Source organism: Leptinotarsa decemlineata, unplaced genomic scaffold, assembly GCF_025532065.1.
Source record: "Leptinotarsa decemlineata unplaced genomic scaffold, Ldec_3_MD MMD2_tig00026354_RagTag_RagTag, whole genome shotgun sequence".
Taxonomy (NCBI): Eukaryota; Metazoa; Arthropoda; class Insecta; order Coleoptera; family Chrysomelidae; genus Leptinotarsa; species Leptinotarsa decemlineata.
This window is the reverse complement of record NW_027412702.1, coordinates 155131-182311: the sequence shown is the minus strand read 5'-3', so window position 1 is coordinate 182311 and position 27181 is coordinate 155131. Positions and strand designations below refer to the sequence as shown.

The 27181-nt window shown below is 34.8% G+C and overlaps 1 protein-coding gene across 4 annotated transcripts in view; it reads right to left on the bottom strand.

Moving 5' to 3' along the window:
* LOC111510807 (uncharacterized) overlaps window positions 1-27181 on the bottom strand; it is a 148167-nt gene that overhangs the window by 101143 nt on the left and 19843 nt on the right. For all 4 annotated transcript variants that reach the window (XM_074184536.1, XM_074184537.1, XM_074184538.1 and 1 more), the window contains one exon: window positions 8091-8162. The gene's annotated coding sequence lies outside the window, so the exon portion shown is untranslated. The remainder of the gene's footprint in view (window positions 1-8090; window positions 8163-27181) is intronic.

The following is a 27181-nucleotide window of genomic DNA, read 5'->3' as shown; positions in this document are numbered from 1 at the left end:
GAAAAGTTGCCCTTTTCTGAACTTTGAAGGGCCGTAACTTTTTAAATAAGGGAGAGCGCCGCTTTTTTCTTTCGGATTCGTAATCTACGCATCAAAATACATGAGTACAGTCAAAAATTTTTTCAAAATCGCCGGGTGTCCACATAACGAAAATTTACCGAAATGCAGTTGAGTTACCCGACCAAACACGGGTAACTAGAATGATTTTGCCCTGGAATCTCTGGTAAGGATCACCATTGGTGCAAAAATTTATATTTTTCAGGCAGAATTAAACATGGGGAACTACCACACTTGAGTGTGGTACTTCAAACACAATGAGGAAGATGATGTTCTTGCAAAGAACAAACGTAAGTCAGACTTGAACATTTTTGTTGGCTGCCGAAAAAAGTATGGAAAGTTAAAGACAATTCCGCTTTCTGCTTTGATAAGTTTGTTGTTCCGAACCAGAAAACTGTACACACCACAGCAACTTTTGATACATTATAAAGCTCAGATAAGACCTTCTTTGAGTATTGTTCTCATGTAAGAAGCTCCGCCCCCCAAACATACTCTGAAGCCGGTAGATTTCATCCAGAAAAAAACCATTCGCCTGATTGAAGACCAAACATCACTTGCAACCTTGATAGTCTGAAACATCGAAGAAAGGTTGGGAATTGGTCTCTCTTCTATAGATACTTTCACGGAAAGTGTTCAGTTGACTTGGCATATTTGATTCCACCAAGCGCGGTATATATCAGAAACACGCGACGGACTGTGGCTGCTCATCGTTTTAAGGTTCAACTCAGTGCACCTCGAACTTCACTGTTTAAGAACTCTTTCATTTGGAAAACTGCATTTATGTGGAATAAACTCCCTGAGAACGTTTTTCCAAATGAACTTACTCTCCACAAGCACAAGCACCGCTCTTAGAGCGACTTAAGGGTGTTCCTGTATTTTATGGTTTGCATCGTGTACCAATTGATTCTTCGAATTAGAAAATTTACTGGCAAATTCAAAATAAATCCGCTTTTCAATAATGATACCGACTTTTCAATTAACAATTTATTCATGATAAGAGTATTTAGCTTAATAAACGAGCTCAAGGCAGGACAGCAATCAAGATACTGACAAATCCACTATAATGCTTCAAGAATCCCTCTCAAGGCAGATTTTATGTGTGATATAATCTTAAATCCAAAGCGAACTAAGGACAAAGCTCAGTCACTCAGAACTTTAGAAAAAAATATATACGGATATCGTTTTCACTTGGTTCTAGAACTCACTCATCGGCTGTTCCCATCGTTATTCGTCTACTCTAATGAGAAACGCGAACAAAAAAAACGAATAGCCAGAAATCGATAAATACGAAAAAGTAGCTGCGAACGAGGAAAACGGAAATGGATCAATCTGAATCGTCAAGGGATAATTTGGAAAGATGATTTCATATTCGATTAAAAGTTATTTTCATAGCTGGAACCCGTCAATCAACATATAATTGTATTAAAATAATACTGATAAAAAAAATAAATGAGCTTCATTTGAGCGCACTGAGATAATGTAATAAAACGGATAAATTTTGCTCAGAATAGGGAATAATTATACATACCTAATTACTGAAAATGCTCATCATAGATCTGAATTTAATATTGATCTTGTGTTAAATTTATGACTTTTCTAAAAGTTTGAAACAAATATCAATTTATTCGTCTACATTAATGTTGTCCCAATTAGATATTATGCACTTGTGTTAGCACTTCTTCCAATCCTCGAACCACTTCTCAAACTCGATTTTTGACAGCCTTCAGTTCTTTCAGCAATACATATGCTTTCATTGTCATCTATGCTTCTGAAAGACGTCCCATTAAGGTTTTCTTTATTTTTGGAGGAAGCAAAACTCACACGGATTCATGCCTGGCGAATATGAGGGCTCGGACATCGTTACAGTATTGTTTTTCGCCGAAAATTCACGAACAAGCAAAGAAGTGTGAGCAAATCCTGGCGTTTTTTCGAATTGATGCACGCAAATCATCAGCGACTTCTCTCATTGTGATTCGACGATCGTTCATAAACATCTCTTTCACTCCACGGTTGTTGATGTGCTGGGGTATTAGCAAACGTCTTCACAGTCATCTTGTAAACATAAACTCTTGATGTACTCATAGCGAACTTATCATGAAGCTTCGTTAACATTTCACATATTTTATTAAATTTTTCACACAAAATTTGAAACATTTCGATCAATTTATTTTAACAAATTAAATAGCAGGGTTATTGAAAAATAACCTCAGCGGCTGCCACACACAAGGTAATCAACGAAAATAGTTAAAGATTGTATCATATTTCAGAGGCATGTATACCAACATGAAAAAATTGACAATCGGACCCTACAAACCCGTGGAATTGAGCAATTTTGCATAGTGCAAAATTTCCGTATCGTTGTGGTTGCATGGCAAGGAATGGTTCGAAAACGTCGAATCATTCTTTCCTAGTCTGAAAGACTTTTCATGTTCAACATACCGTTTTTGGAAATTTTGGCCACATTGTCCCACATAAACACTATTACACTCCGGACACTTAAGCTATGAACTCCAGATTTCTCCAACTTGTCCACCTTATCTTTGGCATTGAAAAGGAAATGAGATAACCTGACATGTGGTCTGAATGCCACTTCCACATTGTTATTTCTGAAGAAACCCGCAATTACTTCTGCTCTTTCTCCAAAATATATTAGCGTTACCCGTTTCTTGATTTCTGATTGGCAGATCCGCATTGTGAACTGTAAATTCAGGTACTCAATCAAGCCAAGTATCTCTATTAGTATCTCTATATAATGGCTAATGTAATGAATCATTGTTAGTTTATTGTATAAGTTTGAAAATGTCCGTAAAGGACGAAACTGCAGTAACGTTAGTTACAAATAAAAGTGGTAAAAAACATAGAAAGTTTCATTTCTCTTTTCTTCATTGAACTAATCATTTACAAAAAGCAATTTTATTCAACAACCATCACCTGACGTTAACTTTTTTGATGTTTTTCAAAACTGGCTTTTTCATACACACTCTCTCGTACAAACGAAGAAAGACATCGTCAATAGTTTTCTTTGGAATGTATAGTTCAAGTAAAAGATATAGTGCCCCCTACCTTCCAGCAGTTCCCCTTTAATAACACACACAACGGCGGTACTCATCGCTACATTCTGTTGGTCACCGTAACATGACTTCAAATTTAATTTTATGACTCTTCAGCCAATCATAAAACTCGGTTAGTAAAAATTATCCAATACGAACCGCCAATTCCTTCAGTCCACGTGGACTAATTCGTTACGGCATAATTCCTTTGTATTGGTTTTTTTGGCCTTTAACTTCGCCGACACCTTTAAGATTACTATATCAGTTACTTCGACTATAAAACAAATTACAGTTTATTTTTATTGTACCCCTGAAGAAGGCGACAAACGCCGCCGAAACATTAACCCAATTTTGTGGAATATGTCGTTTTCTATATGCCTAATATGTATGTTTACTGCGTGAAATAGAATTTCGATCGTTTTTCACAATAAAGATGAGTAGAGACTTTTCAACAACTTGTTCATGTACATTAACACTGATGGAATTTCAAAAGGTTCTGTTTAATTTTCGTGGCTTATCTGTGAATTGATTCATCAGTACTAGTACCCACTTCACACAGTTAAATGACAAAAGCATAGATATTTTGATAATGACCGCCATCGACAAATGAAACCCAACTACTGCATTCCTGCAGAGCATAGTTTCATCTTCACAGGAGCTTGTTCGACCAGGAAATTTCATGAAAGAATTCAGTATCACAGATACAAAACACTTTCTTGATTTTGGAAGTTCTTTCAATTTCATTTTTCAATAAAACAGAAACGGTGGTAATATTATGTACGTGTACAATTATTTATTTTTCGTTTTATCTCTACATTTAAATTTGGGAAATAAGTAGAGCGGTATATTTTTTGATATTATGAATATGTCACTGTTATTAGCCCCAGATAGAAAAATATATATAGTTTTCAGCACGGAATATGTATTTTAAATGTATCCATTAAAAAAAGGTATCAACGCCTGTACTATGGGGAATGTATCAGTCAATCAAAGATTGAGAACAACTTCAATCAGTTTTTTAGAAAGTTTATGGTATATATAGCCTCTTCAGTCTTTCCGCATTTCAATTTCGTTTTTCAATTGATATGACGTTCACCATTAACATTTTCCTCAAAGGTTATATAGAGATTAAAAGACAATTTCTCAATTACGAATTATAGGGAAATTTGTTCCTCATCACTTCAAGCATCTAAGAAGTATGTAATAAATAAAAACCTCAATCATTGCAAGTGGAGACACGCCCGAAGAAGCCACTGAATGGCGAAACACGTGTTGCGTTTTTATAAAACTGTTTAAGGAAAATCTCACAATAAAGTTTTTTTAGAATACGTTATGGATTTTCATCAGATATTGCAAGTTTTGCTATGGTGAACCGAATAACAGACAAGTCCTAACGAGTTTTTATTTCGACTTTGGAAATTTAATTTAAATTTCGAAACCAAACGTGCCAGCCCATCAAATCTACGCCGAGGGAAAACACATCAACAATAAAACCAAAAATGATGCATTACCGAAATGAAAGCAATTGTTTAAATTGAATTCGAAATAGATAATGAAACTAAATCGACCAACAACGCATATAATGCTTCTCTTGACTGATTTGTAAACCACAGAAATTGTAAATGTGGCAAACTCTGCAACAGGCAGGCGATGATGGAAATTTTGTTATTGACATCTGTACTCATTCTCCTGGAGGATCTATTTATGAAGCCTCACGTGAATTAAACCGATTTTCAGTATCTATTTAGATTTAGAAATTGCGGAATTTGGAACGTAGTTAGGAAATTCTAAACAAATAGATTTTTCGGATCGAAGTTTGATCATGTTATTACATAATCGTGTATTAAACAAGTCTACAAAAACAAAGCTGTCTGGATGTTTTCAGCTGATTTCTATGTGTTCCGAAAACTAAAAGAATACTCAAGCTAAATTGAAGTCATAAATAAATAGATACAATTTTATTTTTATTACTGTTTTTAAATGTATACAGGCCATAACTATCATTACTTTCTGAATAAAAAACGCTCTGTGCCTACTTTGCCCAAGAGGACGAGTTGATTTACTGTACCAATGTTGAAGGTTTGATGGATACATTCAATATTTCGTATGACCCAGCAAAGCGGCGTATTTTCATAGATGCTTCAAAAAGAAGCCTTAAAGCATTTCTTCACAATGGCGGTTTCTATGCTTCCATTCTAGTTGGTCATTTTGTACACTTCAAGAAAACCTACAAGAACCTGGAATTGATTCTTTGCAAATTAAAATATGAAGACCACGGTTGACAAAAATCTTGGGCATGTTGCTCGGACGACCATCTGGGTTCCCTTGCTTTTTGTGTCTGTGGGATAGTAGAGATCGAGCAAATCACTAACATTGACGAAAAAAATGGTCCGGCATGAAACTTCGGTGTCTCCTCATAAAGTTTTTCTACCATCGCTTCACATAAAGCTAGAATTGATTAAGCAATTCGTAAAGTCACTTTCAAGAGATAGAAATTGCTTCGAATACTTGAAATCAAAGTTTCCAGACTTCTCAGAGGTAAAGTTGAAGGAAGATGTTTTCGTTGGACCAGATATTAGACGGCTTATGGCTGATCCACAATTCATCACAACCATGACAGATCCTCAAAGAGAAAGGTGAATTGTTTTCACAGAGGACATAGATAAATTTTTAGGCACCAAAAAAAGGCCCCTAACTACAAAGAAATCGTAAAAATAATGTTGAAAGCATTTCAAGCTTCAGGTTGCCTAATGAGTTTAAAAGTACAGTTTATTCATTCCCAACTCAACTACTTTCCAGAAAATTTAGGAGATGTGAGTGAAGAGCAAGGTGAACGATATCACCAAGATATTGAAGAGATGGAAAAAAGATACCAAGGAACATGGACCGTCTCAATGACTACTGTTGGACGCTTCAGAGAGACCTTCCAGAAGCTTCCTACAAACGAAAATGTACCATAAAGTTTGATTGAAGATGGTTGACAATGTTTCGTGGTGCATTTCATTAGTTCGGACTTCCATTGTCTAATATGATATGATGAATTGAACTATGAGTCATCATCCGAAGACGATTGTGGATACTAACAATCGAAACGTCGTGAAGTAACTTGGCTTGGGATCTTTCAATTTTTAATTTTCATTTCTTGTTACACGAAAAAACAAAACAGCTGTCAATATTTTTTTGCGGACTTGTGTTATTTAAGCCTATTGAACTGTTAAAGCATAATTTGTATCAATTTAAACAAATTCAGAATATTGCCGCTGGTCTTTAGATTCATGTGATGTGATTCATTCGAAACCGTAGATCAAACTATACTGTATTTACAATAAAATGTACATAAACAATCTATGTATTATGGATTTTCATTGACTATCAGCCAAATCTATCTCAACAAAATATATCGATCTTAAAACTAAATAATTTTGGTGTAAGAGGAAATCTTCTTTTACATATTACACAGCTGACAAAAACAATGTTTATTTCTTTTATTGGTAAATAAAACTAATACGGTACTTCAGAAAAACTCATTCTCGATGAACTTAGGGAGTATTGTAATAATAGTTTTTCAAGCAATTCTCAAAAAAAATCCAATCAATATAGATAATTTTACTTTCATGTGTTTGTTCATTCAATTGATTATTGTTATAGGTACCTATTATTTTCAAATCATATTCATATCTGGCTATTCCAGATATTGCCAATCTAATTTCAAATAGAACACTCTGTATATTTGATTTTTTTATATGATTTAAGTTTATTAAGAATGTTCTATATTCATTATGTGGCTTTTTTTATGCAGAAATCTGAGTAGTTGTAAAAAAATTCTAGTTGTAAAAAAAGGCTGAGAGGCCTATACCTGCCCACTCCGTGACATGAAGTTATAGTAAAATTATTTGGCAATCCAGGCTAATGAAGTCGAGCTATTCAATAAGGAAGTCTAATGGAGTAGTCGTTATATTTTTGGACAGGGTGTTTCAGGGAAGATGCTTGGCAAATAAATGCTTCATTATTAGGAAAATGAATGCTTTTATATTAGGCAAATAAATGCTTATATATTTGGCAACCTCGTCAGCCAGACTTGACTCCATTGGATTATTTTTCGAGGCACCATTAAAGTACAAATTTATGTATACAGTAACCACCAAGGATGACAGAAAAGAAAGGATTAGAGCCGCCCCGAATGATTCGACTCATCAAATGCAGAGAGTAGGTATTCCATTTTGAAGAGGACCAATAAATGCTTGCGTGAAATGAAGGCATCGTCGAGTATCTGTTAGATTAGAATCCGCATATATTGTCATGATTACGGGTATAATCCCTAATTTTGAATTGGACTTCAGAGAATATTGTTCCTAATGAAAGTTTGTTCTCTTAAATTGGCATCAATGAAATGAATTCGTGAAGACTAATTGTCATGGAAACATTGTGAAGAAAAGTTTCAGTTCATCAAAATAATTTTTTCTCTAAATGACTGAATCTCCCCGAAACCGTTTGTTTAAAAAAAAATGGTACATGACAGAGATAGAAAATCTGGGATGAACTTACATCGAAAGTGAAAAAATAAAAATCACCAACTATATATTTCAACTATATTTCATTCGAAATATTAAAGTTCGGAAGTAAATGTGAGTTGAAATCTGCTACTGAACAATGGAAAAGGGAACAATGAAAAAACAATCTCAGCAACAATCTCAGATCTCAGTTTGGAGCATTTTATATCAATTATAAAACAACTGGCCTAAACATTTTGTAACAACAAAATGCAATCTACTGAGAATAAATGACAAATCCATTTCTAAATTGATAGAAGCAAATGTGCACCAGGTATAAAGAAAAAATAAAGTACGTTCAATATTTATTGCACAATGTGTTACCTGTTACCAATAGAAATAACAAAAAACTAGAAATCTCATAATGATTACAATGACTTTAGAATCCATGGTTAATTTTTGTGTTATTAACAAAAAAATATCTTCAACTCACCTAACACTACTACAGTATGTTCAAAGATTTGAAAAATCCAACAATAACAATTGGCGACATCTTCTAGAGAACCTGAAACAAAATAAATACTCGTTATTGGAAATTATATGATGTATTCTAATAGAAAAATTGTATTATCTAATCAATTATTTCCTTGAATATTACTGGAGTAATAACCAAACCGTTATTCTAATACCTCGGCACGTGTTTCGATCACCAAGTGATCATCTTCAAGAGGAAAATTCAACAGTTTAAACTTCCTCTTGAAGATGATCACTTAGTGATCGAAACACTTGTAGAGGTATGGAAATAACGTTAGGTGTTTAAAAAAACACTCCAGATTAAACTGGAGTAAACCTACTCTCAGCCAGCAGAATAATATGCAGTACCATGTTCTGATACAATGAATATACGATTTCAGAGTTTTCGAAAGGAAACAGAGAAAGCGTAAATCATTAAGAGTGAACAAAAAAAAACAATAAATATTATCGATGATTGTGTGAATTGTTTAGAATAGCAACTGATACATTTCTGCAGGAGCAGAAGAGAGCACTTCAATGTGATATTTCCACTTGACAGTTCCAAAACCGCGACACGTGTTTCGCTATACAACATCTTCAGGCGTCACAATATTATGGCTTTTGGTGATGACTAGATCATAGGCATAATTTTGTATCGTGAGATGCTGATAGTGTAGTTGTGGTGTAGCTATGTAATCAGGTTGTAGACAACCAGCGAGGAGGGGTGTATGTTCAATCTTTTAGCGATCTAATAATGAATTCCTACAACCGATGAATTCCTACAACCCAAACTAAAATATCCACTTTACGAAATATACTTGACAGTTCGAAATATCACATATCATAGATATAGATATGTTCATTAAAATTTTGGGTCGCCGGAATAATATTCTGTTTTTTGGTTCTGAATTAGCTCAACTATGGTATCTTTATACGAATTATTATCATTCATAGATTCTATAGAATCAGGAATGCATTAGCTCTCGATCGTTTGTTGCTTCTGTTGGCACAAAAACACATTACCTATATTTTTTGAGAAACGTATACGTACACCAATTCCTGAAATAAAATATTGAATATTTGGTCATCATTATTATCGAATCAATACTTCCCACCAAAATGGATAATAATTAATAAATACAAATTAATTATTCGCTTTCGAGCTTACACTCGCTGGAAATATAGATAAATGAATGAGTGGAGTTGGCTTTAGAGGAAAGCAATCATGAGCGAATCAATAAATACTTTACTATAGAACCCGATGAAGGCGAAAGCTAATATTTATTTATCTTCCATTTTTATGTTGAAGTTGTTCATAATGAACTAATAATGATTATTTGGTGCGATCTGCTGCCATGAATGATTGGATACTATTAATGCAGGGCCGGATCCAGGAGGAACATCCTGGACTGTGTGTGTTTAGGTAACACTAGTTTTTCAAAGAAATACTTGGTCGTAGCTTACGCGGCTTACAAATAATACTTTAAGCAAATTTATTGAAAATAATAAAGACAAACTGAAGTGTCGGATAGATCAGAAGTTGACACTAGTTAAAAAAAATACTTGGTCTTCAACAGAGTTGACCACACTGCACTCTTAAAAAAACTTGAATATTTCGGAAAATAAGAGGAATTTCCATGACTCTGATACACTCTTACATAACAAATAGATTTCAATACTTGATAGAAAGATGAAAGAGGAGAACAAATTGAATCTAAAAAGAAAAAAATAAAAGTGAGGATTTCACAAGGCTCCATACTTGAGCCACTAATGTCTATTTTATTCATCAAAAAATTGCCTTATATAGTTGAATAAAAAATTATCCAATTTGCGGAAGACATTTCTATAATATTCAGCGACATAACTGGAAATGATATAAAAACCAACATATTGAAGTGAAATGAATAGCTGAACTGAAACCCTGAACTGAAATTACAATGGAATGAAATACAAGCACAACTGAAAAGTTAAGAAGAAATAAAACTTAAAAGATTTCAAGCCAAGTTGCACAATCGTCATCGGGTAATGTCTGTGACGGATGACGATATAATTGTTTTTCTTTTCAATTTTATCTATTCTTTCTTCAGACAAAGGTTTTTTATCTTCTTTTATCTAGAATCTGTTTATATTATTGACATGTTCTAAACCCGGTTGGGTATTATGTATTGTACACTTTAACGAATTAAGAATTTCTATTTATCTAATACGCTTTTTAGAGAAGGTTAGCCTGGATTGTTTACGTTACCCTTTTCCTTTTTAATGTTATTTTTTTATGATTTTTCATTCCAGTCCAATTAGAATAGATTTATTTTTGAAGTTTTATTTTAAAATCACTTTAATATTAAGACGTCTTTTTGATATATATTAATAATTGAAATTTGATTCCCAACAAAAAAAATTGAGAATGAATACAAAATTTGTATTATCGCAAAAAGGAAAATTAATTATGTTATCAAAGCTTCACATCTGATGTGTCTCCTCTTCAACATAGTAATTCTCAGTATGAAGTTATAATGCCAACCGTCTGGAGAAAAACCACTTACTTCGTTCGCATAGTCTGCGAGAACCGCGTAAAGAATTTTTAATCGCACTTAATGAGTTATTTAGAGGCGTAATTTCACACGAGACGGTTTAGGATAAATACTACATGTAAAACTAAATATCTGCCAAGCTAATCTACATACACCTTCATTATCAAAGACTAATTGACTGGGGCTTCCTGCGTTGTAAAGCATTATAATTCAAGGCGTTCAAATGCATACCTAACGATATATGAAAAAGGCTGCGCATTCATTTGAAAAGAGTAACCGAATATCTTTTGATATACGAAATGAGACATGAAATTAAATAAGTAATTTTTTTAGGTTTATTATCTTCCGATTTCTGAAAATTATTTCAAGTTACTATATAAGTTTTGAACCACTGGAACCGCTAGAAAATTTATCGGCTATAAAAGATCGGAAAAATTAAATTCATTGGCTGAATTGAACTGTGTGCAATCTTCCAACGCGCAAGAAATATTAATTTGATTTCTCAACGAACTGAGAGAATATACAGGGTGTAACTAAATGAGTGTAAAACATTTAAGGAGGTGATTCCTCATCGAAAAAAAGATGGGATCTTTCATATAAAGAAATTTCAATGGAGCATCCCTTGTTAAGATACAGGCCCTTAGAGGGGGTACATAGAATTTGTATAACCATTTTTTTCACAAGCATTAAAAAAGTTACAATATTGAAATTAACCTGACGTTTTGTACTACCAAAAAGACACTTGGCCAGAAATTTATTTGGTTTACCCCATGGTTGTAAGGGGTGGAAAACGCAACTCCCAAAATTTATTTCCAATGTAACTGTTTGTCTTATTATTTGTTTACCATTTAAAAATGTATTTCCGATAGCCTGTTTCATTCTAAACAAAAAATGTCTCTTGGGTTTTTTGCCCAAAATAAACCAGTTCGCAGTAACACATTATTTTAGGAACAACTACAGAGATACATCGTAATAAATGCGAAAATGCGAAACTAATCTATCTAGTAGGTCGCTATTAGCGATAGTGACAATTAAATTGGTATGACGCTGTCAGTTTGCGAATTTTCGAAATTGAATTAATACTAATTGTGTGTTGTTGTTCTGTTCTTAATTTGTTACTTCAATAATTCACTTGTTATTAAAATGGCATACACAAATGAGGAAATGGCTGATGTGCATTACGTTTACGGTCTGTCGCAGGGGAATGGGTTAGAAGCTTCTAGAAGATAAGCTGAAATGTATCCTCAACAACAGCATCCTTCACATAGAATATTTGCTCGATTTCATCAACGATAACGAGAATATGGTTCATTCGACAAAAGAACGCAGGATTGTGGTCGCCATCGAGAAGTACGAACACCACAGCTTGAGGAGGCAGTACTTAATTTGATTTAAGAACAACCTACTACCAGTACTAGGAAGATTGCTTTCCAGCTAAATGTTGATCATTTGACGGTATTTCGAATTTTAAAGGAACAACTCTTATACCCTTACCATCTGCAACGAGTACAGGCACTGTTAGCGCGAGACTTTCCGAACCGTCTTGAATTTTGCAATTGGATGCTGGAAATGATTAGAAGAAATTGTGACTTTCTGAAGACGATAGAATTCACAGACGAATGTAGTTTTTCTCAGGACAAGATTATTAATTTTCATAATTACCACATATGGGCTGATGAAAACCCTCACGCTATTGTCGAAACTAACCATCAAGAACAGTTTTCTCCTAACGTGTGGCTCGGAGTTATTGGGGATGATTTAATTGGGCCTCATTTTCTACCTCCTCGATTAAATGGTGAGGCATACGTTCAATTTTTAAGAGAAGTGCATCCAGTACTGCTGGAGGAAGTTCCTTTGGGCGTCAGAAGGGATATGTTTTTTATGCATGATGGGGCTCCCGCCCATTTTAGTCAAGCAGCACGTCAGCATTTAACTGAAACATATGCAAATCAGTGGATAGGTCGAGGAGGACCACAGAACTGGCCCGCTCGATCCCCGGATCTCAATCCTCTCGATTTCTCTATTTGGGGCCATTCACAGCATTTGGTTTATCGTATTCCTATTCGCGATGTAGAAGACTTAAGAAACCGCATTATCGATGTGTGCAGGGTAATCAGAGAGACTCCAGGAATATTTGAGTGAATACGTGGCTCAATGCGCCGACGTCTAGACGCATGCATAATGTCTGAAGGTAGACATATTGAACATTTACTATGATTCCTATATGTTATGTGTTTTGTTATTAATAAATTAGTTTTGTTTATTACCCTTCAATCGTTTAATGCAGGTAGTAACTACAAAATAACAATTAATCCAGTTCGCATTTATGACGATGTATCTCTGTAGTTGTTCGTAAAATAATTTTTTGCTGCGAACTGGTTTATTTTGGGCAAAAAAACCCAAGAAACATTTTTTGTTTAGAATGAAACAGGCTATCGGAAATACATTTTTAAATGGTAAACAAATAATAAGACAAATAGTTACATTGGAAATAAATTTTGGGGGTTGCGTTTTCCACCCCTTACAACCATGGGGTAAACCAAATGAAATTACTGGCTAAGTGTCTTCAATATTGTAACTTTTTCAGTGCTTGTGAAAAAAATTGTTATACAAATTTTATGTACCACCTTCAAGAGGCTGTATCTTAACAAGGGATGCTCCAATGAAGTTTCATTATATGAAAGATCACCGATGAAGAATCACCTCCTTAAATGTTTTACACTTATTCAGTTACACCCTGTATATTCTTACAGACAGCCAGAACAGGACCCAAGAGTGACAACGATAATGGTCTGGATATGTCGAGAAGAATTGAAAAAACAGCCGGATCAGACTAAACTAACTCTATGCAGACACTCAGGAATCACTGGGAACGAGTAATCTGACAAGGATCATAATTTCGGATTATAATTTATATATATCGACCCTGAACTAGTTGGGGTTCAGAATCAGATCGAGACATGTGTCAACGAGAAACACAAAGTTTGCTTTCCTCGATTGTTTCGTTTACAACCAACAAAACAGTTCTTTTAGCTATACTCAATAAAAAAATATACTACATAATTATAATATATATATATATATATTATATATATATATATATATATATATATATATATTATATATATAATATATTATATATATATATATTATATATATATATATATATATATATATATATATATATATAATATATATATATATATAATATATATATAATATATATATTATATAATATATATATATATATATATTATATATATAAATATATATATATATATATATAATATATATTATATATATATATATATATATTATTACATGGTGTTTTGATTTGAATGATGTTAAAGTTTAATCGGAAAAGTCTAGGGATATTTTTAAAAATGGCAATAATTTTTTTTTAGATCGCTTTAGGAAAAAAAAAGTTGACGGGTGATTATCAAACGAATGTAACTTACAACAAAATGTATTAAATGGTCAAAAATACTGAGTGAGCATATAAGCAAAACTAAAAAAAAATATGGCTCTTCTTTGGCACCCGAAAAAAAATCATAATACAAAAAAAATTTGAATCAGTACAAAGTATGGCCTCCACGCTGGTTTATTACGGCCCTACATCTATCGTGCATCGACAAAATGAGATTGTCAATGTCTTGTTGAGGTACATTTGCCCATTCAGCGATTAAAAGCTCTCTCAATTGAAACGTTGTGTGAATGTTCCCTATATGCGGAGTAATTCTTCGTTGAAGCATGTCCCACACATTCTAGATTGGATTCAGGTCCGGTGAGTGTGCTGGCCATGGCAATACATCAACTCCTTCGTTGGTGAGCCAGTCAGTCACTAGACGCGCGACATGTGGACGAGCATTATCGTGCATTAGGTGCAAGTTTTCACCAACATCACCAGTAAACGGACGATAGGTAGAAGAATGGTGTCGAGGTACTGTCGAGCTGTGAGGGAGCGATTTGGAAAAACGAGATCGGTTCTGCCGCCGATCATGATTCCGCCCCATAGCATTACTGTACCACCTCTGTATGTGTGGACTTCCTGGACGTGTCTCAAACGTTCATTATTTCCAGGTCGTCTCCACAGTCTTACTCGACGAAAATCTGGATGGAATCCAAATCTGGATTCGTCTGTAAACAAAACTGTGACCCAATCATTTGCATCCCAGTTTTGATGTTCTTGACACCACTCTAATCTTCTACCGCGATTGCCTCTCGACAAAGGTGGACATCTAAGTGGCCTTCTGTTGTGGAGATCTGCTTCATGCAGTCGATTTCTGACAGTATCACGACCAATGGTTACCTGGTGCGTCTGCTGCAACACGTTAACCAACTCAGGTGCTGTGATTGTCGGTTGTCTTCTTACGGTTAAGACCAAAAATCGGTCTTGAACTGCAGTTGTAGCGCGTCCTCGCCCTGGATGTTGTTCGGCTGGACTGCCAGTTTCACGGAAACGCCGCCACAATCGACTGATAAAACTTTGGGAGACCCCCAAACGAAGAGTTACATCTCTATTCATCTCAGCCAATGGTAAGTGAGCAAGAACTGCATAGAATGTACAAACTCGACACTTTCAGATTATTCATTTTAGCCGAAAACCTACAGTTTGTAAAAAACATGATAAAAGATTAGTTACCGTTTTTGCAGGCTTTGTTCAACCCATAGAAATCTACAGGGTGGTCGAGTGTACAAATTTAATCGAAATTAAACGACCTCATGCATTTATTTTTATGATATTTAGTATGTTATAAAAAATATCCCTAGACTTCAATTGTCACCAGAGAAAATTCCTTAAATCTAAGAATGTCCTAAATCTACAACGAACTATTAAAAGTGAATACCCGAACATATCTGGCAAATGTCAGTTTATTAATGCAGGTCACTGTAATTCTGCAGACTCGAGTTTTTGGTTCAGACTTTAATTTCGAATTGTCTTATTCAGCTCTCTCGCGTTATGGAAGCACAAACATTTGTGATACTATTTTTCAAATCCTTTACATTTTGTGGACGTCGCATATAAACTAAGTCTTTGATATATCTCTACAAAAAGGAAATCTAGTGGAGTTATATCTGGACTTCGAGCTGGCCATGGTATTGGAGCCTTATTTCCAATCCATTTCTGACATTGAATTAGCTGAAACACAAAAACCAATCGGTGTGAACAGGGAGTAGAACAAAGTGGAAAAAACTATTAAAATGTTCATACAACCCTGTATCATACCAAAACCTCTTAGCTGTTTTATGATCATGCATATGCCTCTGCATAGAGTCCGAGTTCAAAGCACAATAACAACAAATTTTCATACACTTACAGCAAAAATTGTGCTGAATACATCTTTCAGTGGAATCAACAAACCTCGGGAGATGTTTTCTAATCAACAAAAACAAGCCGATATGGTAAATGTCCTACAAATAATAAAATACAGAACAAACATTTCTTATGAAAATTAAACTATTTAGTTTTTGTGTGTATTTTGAGTTTCAAATAAATTAAATAACCTGGAAGTCAATGCCAAGCTTGGTGTCGGAAATCGTCTTTCAAATATTCTCTAGTGCCTCTGAATAATCCAAATGAAATATTTATAAATAACATTACATTAACATTCTCGAAAGAACTTGTCGCTAGGTCTCAAATGGACCGTGGGACATCTTACTGGAAATAAGCCAATTTACTTTTATTTGGTGAAATTTCAAAAATTTTTAGGATCGTCTGTGCGATTTATAGTTATCTCAGATCTTGTTCGAGCACTCGAAAACAACGAAGAGTGTTGTTCATACATCTTATTCCGAGATCCAACACTTTTAAAATGAAAAATAAAAGCGAGGATAAATGATGATCCTGTATTTAGAGGGATAACGATTCGGAATGACAAAGTGCTAAATAAATATACTGCAGTGGTAGTAAAACTGGCTATAAATGTATTGTCTTTTTTGTACATGAATTCAGAATGAACAGCAAACAACACAGACCGTTTCGAAAATCAATCCGAAGGTACTGATTGAGAAATAAAAAGATTTGTTTTTTCAGGATAACCTGAATTATTATCGAGACTTTTTTCAACTGTTCGTTATTTGGATTTTCACGATCTATTATGTTGATATTCATGCCTTTCCGTTATACTTCATCAAGTTGTTTCAGTAGAAATCGGTTTTAGTAACTTCAAAAACCTAGAAGTATCATGTTCATGTAAATATTTGATAATTTCATAATAACATTTTTAGGCTCTCCGCTCATCATAAAAGTAATATCTTGCCTTTTTTGTCATTGTATCATCTACATGGTATTTCAAAAGCTACGTTTCCACTGAAGCAATATTAACGCAACTTTGTTCCTTTTCACTGCTGTATGTAAGACATTTTTTGAAATATATTATGTAAATGTTTTGTTTACATAGACACAATTGAAAATTGTCAGTGTTCCTACAGTTGAGTCGTCGAAAGAATGCGCATGCATTATCAATTTCTATATCCGATGTGAGTGCACAAATTAGTACAAATGAATAAAAATAAAGGATTGCGGCTACTGGTCTGAACAACCTAACCTCCTATGCGAGACCGACCTCGGTAAGGTAACTTGCATAAATGTCTATCGGATATAATTCAGTATCCAACGTGGTATTAGCCGGGAAAGTAGATTTTTCCGGTAGGCATGTACCAGAACCTACAGTGTAGGTAGTTGGGAGAGATGAATTATTCGAAATATTATTTCAAAATTATTATCTTCTAGTACATATTTTATATTCCATTTTTCAACTCCAATATCTGGTCATTCAAATGTTTCATCATACTGTGTGAAAAAGATATTTGTGTAGTATAAATTAATTGAAACCGAAAAAATGTTCAATGAAACATGTGACTTGTCAAACCGTCTGAAAATCAAAGAAATTTTCAACTCTGGTTTGTTTAGCTACCTCTCTTTGATGTACTGAGTCCAAATAAACGCAAAAGTTGAATGTTTTGTATAAGTAAAAGATGCTATATAAAAGTATGTGTATTATCGTTTATTTTGTTGATGACTAATGTGCATTCTTCCCTACTATAGTCACCAGTAGTGTCACCAGTAGTATAGTCACCTGTAGTGTTTCCAGTTGCTAGTAATTTTACGATGGATATACGCAACATGGACGAAGGAAATGAATGATCAAATTCAGGATTTTGAAATTGATACAAAATTATTAAGTATATGATATACAAGTGAGCTGTCAGTTGCATTTTTTTATTTTTTTTATTGATAAAATATCATATTTCAATACTTATTATCCTATTCCCGACGAACACAAATCCTGTTGCCGGGGAAAGTACAACCGTGGAACGGACAATTTGGGATGCAAACACCTGTAGAGATGCATTATTTTTTGGGTCTTTACGTCGAGTTGATACAGCTTCCCCCGAGTCCACTTCACTACAAACGAGTAGAGTAAGATTGGAAGGGTGAGCATATTTGTTGCAGCAACTTTGTTCTTCCCTGACAGTTGACCAGATCTGTCCAAGTTTGTGCTAATACTTGGCGCGGAGAGAGTTCTTCACTGCTGATACCTCTTGTGAGTGGCGTTGTTCCACACCGAGGTAAGTATACGTCTCTCCGGCATCCAAATGGTGTAGGATGTTTCAATCTTCGAGCTACACATCCTCTCCGTAGTCCCCGCATCGTCCTCTTTTGAGATGGACCATTGCACATTTGTCTATCCCGAATTTCATACCTCCAGAATTTCATTCTCTCCAGTAGCATAAAGTTTATGATCATCCATATAAAACAGATGGGTGACCTTGTGCCTCCGGTTTCTCAGGGTGCCAAAGTTATACCCTCGAGTATTTCTGAGCGCAACGGATAATGGCAATAGTGAGATGCAGAAGAGAAGGGGCCTGAGAGAATAGCCCTTAAATACACCCCTTGTGAAAGTGACCTACCCTGTTTGGACTCTGGTTTCACCAGATGTTATGGTGAAGCGAGTTCGCCAGAGTGGTATCAGTTGTTCAATGTATCTCACTATTTTGTCAGGCATCTGAGCAAATGCAAGATGAGCTAATGCGATAGTGTATCAATTGCCTTACGGTAATCTATCCAGGCCATAGAAAGGTTACGCTTCATCTATCGATGAGCAGGTTCTCTTTACATCCAGCGACTCCTTTCTTCGACCCTCTCTGCTCATATATCGGTCAACTGCGGTGAGTATTCGTGTGTATAAGATACTTGTAAACAACTTACTTACTATTATTATTATTATTGATGAAATATCATATTTCAATACTCACTATCCTATTCCCGATAAAGACAAATCCAAAAACACAAGAATCATAAAAATTGATCCAGCCGTACTTGAGTTCTTTTATTATTATTTTATTGATAAAATATCACATATTGATACTCATTATTCTTTTCCCGACGAAGAAAAATCCAAAAACACAAAAATCATAAAAAATGGTCCAGCCGTTCCCAAGTTCTTTTACTTTTATTATCTACTATTATTATTCCTTTTTTCATATGTATTCATCTTTTAAACCTTTCCTAGACTCCCACAAATAATTCAAAACCAAAATTAGTCAAATCGATCTGGCCGTTCTCGAGTTTTACAACAAACAGCATTCATTTTTATATATTAGAGACAGAGATGAATCAAAAATAGTGAATAAATACTGGGTTAATAATAATACTGGCCCAGTCTCAAAGAAGACTGAAATATAGTTGCCTGCAGAGAATAAGTAAGTAATGGCAGTGTTCATAAATTTTTTGAGAATTCAGAAAAAAAGTCACAAATGGCAGGCAGTGGAACGATTGCACTCATCACGTTGTGATTTATGCCTGAAGAGGTCTTACTCATAAGTGTAGCAAATAATTCGCAAATTTGTCCACTTAATGTCGTTTTCACTGCGCAAGAAACAAGCAGAAATTCACCGTTCGAAATCGGCAATATGTATCAACAAGTTTCTTTTGTTGCCGAAACACACTTTTCGCAAAATTTTTGGCAACAGCAACACAAAAGTTAGTTAATATTGCTAGTGTGGAAATGCAGCTTAAGGCTAGCCGCACACTCAACATTCAAGTCCCGTTAAAAAAATAATCGAGTCGAATAGAAGTTGGAAATTACACGCTGTTGTTTCTAATTTCAAACGCCCACTAACACTACTATTAGAGAACCACAACGATTCAGCGATCTTTTTTGGAATTTTGTATAGTCCATATCATAATTTTTCGTTTTAAGTTTGACAGCAAGTTTGTCGAAACAAAAAATAAAAACATAAGGGTTATTTAAAAACAAAACAAAGAAACAAAATCAAAAATTATTTTTAAAAAGTCGGCGAATTTTTTTTTCAAACAATTTTTCCAATCCTTATTATAATCTATGATGCAAGAGACAATATTACAGAATAAGATAAAAATTTATACTGCATACAGTGATGTTATTACGGTAACGCGTATCGATTGTGTTAGTTCTTGTATTTGGATTATACATGTTGTTTTTCAGATTCGGCAAGAACAATCAACAAACAGTATTATTCATGAAACCATTAGCAATTAGTAAAACTTTTCTTCAGAACGTTATTTTAAATGTGTCAAATTTGAACAAATTAATTATATACAGTTATATCAATTATACACAGCGAGGCATGATTAACTGACAATAAAAAATTAAAACATCATTTTCATATTCAACGAAAGTCATTTTTTGTGGAGGAAAATCAGTTTTTCATTCAACTCAACAATTACCGAGTCAACAACCACCGACACCTTTCACAACTAACGTTATACCTTACCTTATACATAGGTATGATGTTAGAACTACTTTCAAAAGAAAAAATACATACAAAACCTAACAACACTGACGAAAAAACAAAAAAATCGCATTTATGAGATACCTTGTTCTTGTGGTAGAAGTTATATTGGTGAAATTTCGAGACCAATGAAAGTACGTAAGAATGAACATCGAGATTACACAAAAAATAGGCAATTGACAGGATCTGAATTGTCAGAACACATTTTAAAATCAGACAGTGGACTTCGAGTGGAATTAAACAAGACAAGAATGATTACTAATGAGCCTCACTCTAAGAGACGTAAGCTAAAAGAATCAGCGTATATTCTCATATCTGGAGAGAATTGTATTTTGAACAGCTCCTTAGAAATAGACCGTACGTGGCTACCCATCTTGAAGGAAAATTTGGCGAAATGGCAACAGACTGATATCGGAGAGCACCTTGTATTACATTGAATGTTTCAGTTGTCAATCAACAATATTGACATAATTTCACATTTCAAAACTCCTTAGAAATCTGTCGAAGAAGTTGAGAAATAAATAATCAAAGGAATAACTGCCAATACATTAGAATTTTTTTTGCCCATTTCTGAAGACGGAGGCAGATTTTTGACTTCAGAATTTTTTTTGATAGGCAGAATTGTTAAATACGACAAATATAACTGATAAATGGAACATTTTTCTTTGTGAAAATACTTTGATTTTACGCAGTAACTTATCGGGGTAACACTTGTATAAAGTTCTCCATTATAATTTTTATATTTTTTGGATTGTGAAAGGTAAAAAATACCAAAAAAAAGTCGATGAAAATCATTTTTATAATGTTCAATGACCTGCCGGTCTTCACCCCGCTGCCAATAATTGACGACTATAATTAGTATGAATTGAAAATAGTGCTCGCGGTCAACTTAAGGCGAAAAAAAAAATACACTCAATCGCGATTGAAACAAAAATATTTACTCGAAGCAAATAGCTTTCAGTGCTCAAATCGGTTTGGTGACTTTAGAAGCTCTTGCACGGACCATATAACGGTAAAAGTAATATATCACCAGTAAGTTTATAGTGTTTGTTTTACATAATGCAAGGTACTATGGAAATGCCTGAAATAAATCAGCGGGCCCTTTGTAAATATAATATCCTTTCGCATGTTAGATCAGGCATGGGATAAACTTCGGAAAACCAGGCGGAATACAGGAGATTTTAGAGGGGGAAGAGCGTTATGTAAAGTTGGGGAACAAGAAAAAACAGGACTATGAGTCAATATCGACTCGAGGCGTAATAAATTTTCGAGAGCAAAATAAAATAAGATGAGGAAAAGGTGAGGCATGAATATAAATGTCATACGAGGAGAGATATCCAGTTCCTCTGTGACGCTAAACTAATGTTCTGAATTTGGATCTAATATAAATTCAATATACAGAATATCACTTTGGATGATCATTTCTTTTTCCAGTGGTATCCTAATTAATTGTTTTTTGACTGAGAGTTTTACGAAAAATTGCTTTCGGAAGTAATTAGAATTTACCTGCTCTGAAGGTAATGATTTTAGTTTGATGTTATTAAAAATGCTTATTTAAATATCTTCAATATTTCTCTATTTCATGATTAGCAGATTCATTATTTCAATATGTATCCATATGTATTGATAATTCTGTGGTCTGTATATCTGTCTATGATTCGATCCGCAAAAACTAGCAGATTTTTTATTTATGTAGAGATTGAAAATCCCTGCACAAAGTCGGTTTTTCTATTCAAGTAACACTTTGTGACTTGACTTCATATTCTGGGGTTGTTAAGTATTCGTCAGGAGCTTCAAAATGATGTGTTACAGACCTCCCTTTCCCTTTCCCAGTCGCCATCTTGAAAGTTTCATTTGTCAATTTCACTTCCAAGTAAAGTATTCATGCATTAATTCCATTATCCCAAATTTCAATTTTTTGAGTTGACCCGTTCAAAAAATAAAAGGAGGGGGGACATTTAAAGAAATGTACTGTATTATTTATAGCACTAATTATGTAGAATTTATTCACTATGCACACGCCTGAGGAAGCTATTGTATAGCGAAACACGTGTTGCGGTTTTGTAAACTGTTGAATGAAAATCTTACAAAAGGTATTTATGGATTTTCAACAAGTATCGGCCAATTCCATCACATGACGTTTTTGTTGAGGCTACATCTATCAACTTAGTTGACAGTCTGTTTTGCCAAATCGCCACGGTCGGATATAGCATTCAACAACACGTGCAAATAATATGATTGTTTTATCAAAATGTATTGGATGAATTTGAGTCCACTGGTTCAGTAAACGATCGACCAACACTCGTACGTCAACGAAACGCACGATCTGCCGAAAACATCGCCGCTGTCTATGAGAGTGTGCAGGCGAATTTTGCGTCGTGACTTGGGTGTACACCCGTACAAAATTCAACTGACCCAGGAACTGAAGGTAAACGACCATAGGCAACGACGTGTGTATGCTGAATGGGATCTGAAGCAGTTGGCAACTGACGCCGATGGCGGCGTCATCGGCACATATTTCTTTGAGAACGACGTTGACCAGTCCATCACTGTCAACGGCGAGCACTAAAGGTCGATGATTACCAACTTCTTTTGGCCTTAATTGGAAGATCCGGACATCAACGACATGTGGTTTCAACAGGACAGCGCTATTTGCCACACGGCTCATGCCGCATTGGATATTTTGATGTTTACTGGCCACCGAGACCGTGCGATTTGACCCCGTTAGATTTTTTATTATGGGGTTTTCTCAAGTCGCATATCCCATGCCATCGGTCAAATTGAGCCCGATTTATGAGACATGGAAAACTGGACGATTCGGATGCGCTTCACCCACAGAAGCCGTTGCGATCATTTAAACGATGTTATATTCCACACATCAATAGATCTTTCAATAAATAAATCCATTATTGAAAGGAATGCTACGTGAGAATGTAACAAAAGCATTGAGAATGAATACATACAAAAAATTACAATTCTATGAAAATATGACCAACCTAGTCAATGTCATCGCTGATCTTCTGACAAATGTCTATTATGACGATAAATTTTCATATTCCCGAATGACAATATAAATAAATAAAATTATCTTTATAGGAGCGATGAAAACACATATATATTTCGAGGACATGCAAAAGGCTACAGAGAAAATAATTCGGAGAGAGAAGAGCGTTATGATAGGTTGTTAAAACAAGAAAAACAGAGCCAGGAGTCAATATCGACTGAACAGCAAAATAAAATGAAATGTATAAAATGTGAGAATAGCACATTTAAGGATATCGAAGGATGACTGGGCGTTTCGTGAATATAAATTTGATATGGTGAGAGATATTTAGTTCCACCTTGACGCTAAACTTGTGACAGCTTCACCGCCTTTGTTCATAATTCATTGAACGAATACAACACATATCATTGTTCGTTTTGGCCGCCGTCAAATAACGCGATAGATTCATAAGAATGAACAGTAAAAAAATATCCGAATCAAATTCTAAATTGAGCCTGTATTGAATTCACAATTCATTTGACGACTTAGGAAAAATGTAATGCGAAAATTATACCAGAAGTGGCAATAATTTGAGGAAACAGAATATTCGACTGGGTGAAAGGTCTAGTAAATATGACATACTTTTCTTCGAAGCTCTGAATTCCATTATCAAAAGATATAGTGTAAAAAGATATCTGTAAATATACGAACATCGTTTTGCGATAAAACTTTTTTGATTTTAAAGTCCTCCATTTAGTATTAAGTATTGGAAAAATGAAAAAGTATCAACTTTGTGGACAAATATGTAGACACAAATCATGATGAACTAACACATGAAGTTGTTACAAACGTGGGAAAAATTTTTGGTCAAAAATTGAAACATTTGCTTGCCACGTTTTAAAACATGATTTTATTAGCTTCACCCGTATGTATGTATGTATGTTTGTTTGTTTATAGCATACGAAACTAAAAAATGAAATATAAATATAGTTTAAAAAACTAAAAAAGACGATTTTAATTAAAGAATATCTAAATGAAAAGTTATTTTTTTAATGAGCTTGAAACAATAACGAACGAAAAATACTAGTATTATTGTGAAAAAAGCGTGGGTACTTTGTGCCATATCTTTTGTATATCAGGCGCCTGTCACTTTTTTCACAATAATACTAGTATTTTTAGTTCTATGTTCTTTAAAAGCGTGTTTTTTAGTTTTTTCATTACGTTATTCATAAAGAACTGTGACATTTTTTAGACAAGTACCAGACCCTAGTGATATAAAATTCTTTCGACGTGCGATTCACCAAAATAACTATTATTCCCTGAAAACGCTAACTTTGTTGGTGGAACGCGTGTCGAGAAGAGTTTTAGAGATCCAGCGTGCTGAATTGAAAGTGTCTCGGTGGAAGTTGAAGGAAAACAATTGAGTGTTAGTATCTTCGTTCGGGTTTGAAGGCCGTCGCAGTTTTTGGAACTGAATCCTAACTTTTCGCAAGTACGAGTGGCTGGCTTCTTCAGACGTTTATTCATGTTGATGATGATGATGGATTTCTATGGCCATAGAAATCCATGAACATACGGAAACACTACAACAGAAAACAGGAGGCGGTAACGCTTAACCAGATTTGGAATCCCACACTAAAAGATGCTAAAATGGCAACAGCGCGATGTAATGTTACGTCATTAACAGGTAATAACACTTCGGCCAATAGCAACGCATCAACAAGAGAGGGGGACTACCGGGTCAACATAAATACAACCTACGAACTAGAAATCACCTCTTCCATGGGTCGAGAGCTCGGTGTCGTCTACATGCAACGTGCATTGGACGACCTCGAGCGCTGGCACCTTGACTGGAAGATCCGAGTGAACCCGGAAAAGACTCAGGCGATAACCATGGGAATATTGTTATCTTCTCGGCCAGAAAAGTGAGAATCTCTGGAAGGAAGATTGACTGGCAAGCGCGGGTAAAGTACCTCGGCCTTCTAATAGACGTAGGCTCACTCGGAACCCGCACATAATGAGCGTCAAATCAAAGATCGAGGGTCGGATAGCACGTCTGTACCCTCTGATCAACAGAAGATCTAAAATGAGTCTTAAGAACAAGATTACCATCTGTAATACGATGTTCAAGCCTGTCATCATGTATGCTTCAGGCGTCTGGACAAGCGACGAAATATAATCTTCATTCTGGAGGCATTGAGGATGATTGTGAATGCTCCATGGTTCGTGTGGAATGAAGTCATCTGCAGAGATTTGCAGCTGCCTTCCATTCGGCAGTCCATTCAGTCGAGAAATCAGAGAGTTTTTGATGGTGCAGAAACTTATGAAAATCCATTAGTCAGGAAAGCTATGGATTATACTGTAGAGGACCCCTCCAGATATAGAAGACCCCGAAACTCTGTTGAATGAGGCCCCTATGTCATCTGTTAAAAGATGAACAATTTTTTCATCCAACCCAACCCAGCCAGGTAGAGGTACATCGTGAAGGGCGGTACTGATGTCTGAGGACATTCATGCCGCCATACCATCAACACTCACCATCAGTTATGACCCGTTTGTCCTTCTGGCAAACATCAGTCCAAAGGGTAACGGAGCCAGGCTTCAACCTGTTTGAAATCAAGACGACGTGCAGGAAATCACCAGTCATCGGTGAATCATCAAGATGAATAAACCTCTGAAGAAGCCAGCCACTCGTGTTGGCGAAACGTTAAGATACAGTTCCAAACTACGACGGCCTTCAAACCCGAATGAAGATAGTAACATTGAAAATCTCGGTCGCGAAAGCCTTAAACAATTCATGAAAACAATTGAGTAAATATTTGCTAATGTTTGTTATTTATTTTCAAAACTTTATGAAATATGAATGGGAAATATGAATTCCGTGTTGGGAATCACACGTTAAAAGATAAGACCTCGTTAGTCCTTAGCTCGCACAAGGTTTCGACTTCTGAGGGCTGTCGTTCGTATGTATGCGACAGCTGGTTAATGGGAAAACTTATTTTAAACATATATTTTTTAAATATTAATCTACTATTAACCACAGTACAAAACTTGTAAAATATTTTCATGAAAAGTAACTTTCAGTGACTCAGTTCCAATTAATTTTATGTTTTTTTTTTTAATGTTGAGTAGATGAAGTGCATGAAATATTTACTTATTCAAGCTTAACTGATGGAGATTTATTTAAAATAGTCATCAATATTATTTTATTTCAAGTGTTCGTCTAGTAAATACCACTGCACCACAAGGATGCCCATCTTCAAGAGATTTTTTTCAATCGATTAGTAGCTTCATTTAAAGTGAAGACTGTTATTCATTTAATTAGTTTTACTTCTTCGGTTTTATTTACAAACACTTTTGAGTCAAGTATAAATATTGTTTCTTTGATGACTTCTATATTTGATTCAGTTCTCCAAATTCCTGACCTCTTTTGATGAAGTATTTTCATCAACCTGTTGTTTTTCGCTCATGCTTTTGATAGGAGGTACAACTGCAGTATGCTAGTTTAGCTTTTTTTAACTAAATCATCGTCAACTGGAACATCATCAAAAATATTTTATTCCGTTAAATATATTCATTTTTGCAGTATAAATCTGCAGACTCCGTTGAAGTAGTTTTCCAATAGAAAAAGAAGGCGAAAAAAACTTTACCAGAAGGCTTAAAACAATTTTAAGAATTATCAGATTCAGAAATTTGGAAAATGTTTATTGAAATTCATATATATTAACGTCATTTCTGTCTCGTATGTCTCGTATTTTCAAACAATTATATTTCTTCGGT